This window comes from Tamandua tetradactyla, chromosome 6, assembly GCF_023851605.1.
Source record: "Tamandua tetradactyla isolate mTamTet1 chromosome 6, mTamTet1.pri, whole genome shotgun sequence".
NCBI lineage: Eukaryota > Metazoa > Chordata > Mammalia > Pilosa > Myrmecophagidae > Tamandua > Tamandua tetradactyla.
In genome coordinates this window covers 50,377,525-50,381,080 of record NC_135332.1, presented here as the reverse complement: position 1 = coordinate 50,381,080, position 3,556 = coordinate 50,377,525, and the positions used below count along the sequence as shown (strand labels likewise).

The 3,556-nt window shown below is 51.8% G+C and overlaps 1 non-coding gene across 1 annotated transcript; it reads right to left on the bottom strand.

The window, feature by feature from the left end:
- Positions 1-2,908: 2,908 nt before the first annotated feature.
- On the bottom strand, positions 2,909-2,980 carry TRNAT-CGU (transfer RNA threonine (anticodon CGU)). The gene has a single exon. It is a non-coding gene; the product is annotated as a tRNA-Thr (tRNA).
- Positions 2,981-3,556: the final 576 nt, after the last annotated feature.

The following is a 3,556-nucleotide window of genomic DNA, read 5'->3' as shown; positions in this document are numbered from 1 at the left end:
CTCCAGCACCCAGCCAAGAGATCATCTCTTCAAGGAAGACTTCCCTGACCCTCCCAGAAGGGACCTCTGTTGTGCCAGGGCTCTGTACAGATATGAGTGAGACACTACCCCAGCCATGACGAGAGCTAAAAGGTGCTCAGAAGAAACTGAGTGACTTATTTCTTGGAGAAACAGAGGAGGCTTCTTAAAGGAGGTGATGTTTGGGCACAGGACCCCACTCTGATCCAGTCTGTGAATCGAGCTGCCAATTTGCAGAAAATACCGAGGACAGTGGAACCTCTTGAACTGCACCAAGAGTTTGCAGTCAGCAAAATCTAGACAGGTCAAACAGCCCAGGTTCTTCAACAGATACAGTGCAAGGAAATGGAAGGAAAGGAAGAGACTCCAAATAACTGGAAAAAAAGATATATCAGTTTCAGAAAATGAGCAAAACTAAACTAGCGAGTATAAAGATGCACGATTAGGTGATAAAAATGCAAGGGAGTAATTGATTACTATAAAAGTTGGGGATACATTTACTTATGGCAGGAGGGAGGGGGCTATGATTGGGAGGGACACATGGAAAGGACTTCTGGGGTATGTGGCAAAGTTCTCTGACCTGGGTGGAGCTCTCCTTACAATTCATTAAGCCATTCGTGTAATTTGTGTGGCTTTTCAACCTGTGTTTTATTTTACAATAAAAGAGTAAAAAATATCTCTCTCCAGGCTAGAATAGTGACAGCATGAGATAGAGTATATAAACTTGCCAAATTCTGCTTTTAAGTTAAACAGTATTCACTCACCAAAGGAAGAGGCCTGACTTAAAGTGGTTTATGTATTTTAAAATATCCTGGAGGTTTTAGCTGCCCACAAATGACCATGTCTGCCTTTGTGGCTCGCAAACTGCCAGAGGCCCTGTGTTCTGTCCCAGACCCTGGGAGGAGCAAAGGGAAAGAGTTCTGCGCAACTGCAAACTGGTGAGGGCCAGGGCCAGTGCAACTCTAGTCCTGCCCATCAGGGAGGACTGACTGGAACTCTCCAGATGCGGAAGCCAGGGTCACATAGATGCCATCATGTGGTTGCAGTGACCAGATCTGGTTATGAATAGAGTTACTGTAATTCACCATCTTGGAAGCCATAAGGGACATGGGTAAGGTGGCTCGAGGTCCCCTGGCTTCTCCCCCAGTTTACGTTCTGAGGTAGAAACTTAGAATTTCAGGCCACAAGGTATTTAGGAAACATCCCTTTCAACTTTTGAATTTTGCAACCAAAGCAGTTAAAGTCCAGGGAATATAAGCAATTTAAAGGAGGTAATCCTTTAAGCCTCATGTAGATGTCCAGACCAGATGCCTCTCCTGCCCCTGCCACTTGACTTCTGCCCTCATATTTTATATTAATGATCTATCACCAGCCCCATGGAAGTCAATGTAGATACCCAGTGCTCTTCAAGCAATTGCACAAGCTGTCTGCTGCCAGACTCACCCTGGAGCTTTTGTGTCTGACTGGCATTCACTTCCATCTTCTTTCCTAAGCCTTACCTTGTCTATACTTGACTCTTGCCTCTATCTGGTCCTTCACCTTTGGGCACTCATGTTTCCCCAACATCTTTACACTGACCTCTTTGGTAGCTTGATTCTTTTGTTTACTTTAGCTTGTTACTAGACAAGAGTGGAATTCTCTACTGTAGCCACTCCAGAAAACTCAACATTCAGTCTCTGAGCTCTTCTTTTTCACCAGGAATTCAAATTCAGGGACAGGATTCAAGGCAACATCCAATAGTCCAGGATCTTTCTCTTCCTATTGCTGACTATTTAGAATCTGTCTAGGCTAAGGCATTTGTCAGAAATGGCCTTGATTTGTTTTTCAGTAACAAATCCATGAATGTCGACACCCCAGCTCAGCATTCCCTTCAAAGGCCAAGAGCATCTCTTTCATTTATTGGGATTTTAGGGAAAAGGTCAATATTTCCCTGCTCCTTGAGCGCCACATTTTGTCTTCTGACAACCCTCGGGTTCTGCCCCCAGAAGATTCCACCGATATTTAATCCACCATGGATTAAACATTGCAATTGTGCAATGTTCTCAGGAAAGATAAAATGTGATTTGTGGCTGCCTCAACAGAGTAGGGGATGTATCTGGAGTAGAACGTTCAGTGCTGAGTGTCACAATTTAAAGAGGGACAGACTGCAGTGTATCAAAAGAGGATCCAGAAATGGGAGGCACTCAACATCACATCATATTAAATTGGGCTGTTTATCCTAGAGAGGACTTGGACAGTGTCGTGACCGGCTAAAAAGGCCAGTGGGTTTTATAAGGCCGGAGTCAGAATGAAAGGGTCAGTTCACCAGAGGGGGAAAAGAATTAAGCACCCACCAGCCGAACGATGTGGTTGGCTTTGCAGACAAGAAAAAAGGGGTCAGCACAGCCTGCATAACTCACTCTCCTCTAAATCGAACAAGGAATAACCAGAAACCATCGTTCCAGAAGCTCAAGCACCCTCTCCGGAAGGTTCCGCAACACTCGCAGAACGAAATGGAAACGAGGGCCCGCTGGCGACACCATTGCCCAGTCCGGGCCCTTCTCCTTGGGCCGCAGTGTTTCCTTGGATAACATCCGGAAGACGATGTCTGCCCTGCGCAAAGCGGCTGAGGAAGGGGAGCTGCGGGGATGGGAGAGGTGGGGCCGGGCTCGCCAGAAAAGGGGCCCCAGACATGTCCTGAGAGTCCTGGGGCGCTGGCCGTGGGGAGGGCGCGCCCGGGAGCATCTGACCGCGGAGGCTGGGGGAGGGGAGAAGAGGAAGGTGACGAGTGCGCGGCACCAATCTTCCTGGGCAGGATCCGAAAAGCAAAAAACGCCACGGATAGGAGAGAAGGGACAGCACACACGCCGGAACCACAAGTCCCGCAGCCAGGACCCCAACCTCCAGTCTGAGGCACGGACGGGGTTCGAACCCGCGATCTTCGGTTTACGAGACCGACGCCTTACCACTTGGCCACCGCGCCTGACAGCCGAGCAAGTGCTAGAAGCTCTCAGTGGAGGGGAGGTGGCCGTAGGCGCGTGGAGGGGGCGAAGCCCCGCCCCCGGCCCCGCCCCCGCTCCGCCCCCGCGTATCTGCCCAGACTCCCCGCAGGGACCCCGCGCTCGGAGCCCAGCTCCCACCCGGGTCCGGAACGAGACCTCGCGCCTACTGCGGTACTCGAAGGCGCGGTGGCGCCAGATCCCGGCTCGGCGCGCACCCGCCTCGGCTGTCCCCCCGGGGCACGGAGGCCGGCGGGGGATTCGAAAGGAGCGGCTGCGAGACCGGAGTTTCCTGCGGCGGAGAAGCCGAGAGCCTGGAGATGCAGAAAAACCACGACTCACGCCTCTTAGGACGAAAGCGGAAGCGGAGCGAGCGGGTCGTGTGGCCTTGGCAGTGGTCTTTTCAGTCCGAGCCTGCAGGGCGCACGGGCCGCGCCAGGAGCTCGGGCCGAGTCGGTGGGACTCCAGGGGGCAAGAAAAAGGGCGATGCAGGGGTGGATAGGGCCGGCGCTCGGAGGAAGATTCGGGGAGAAGGAGGGACGGGGGTCGGGCTACCGGAG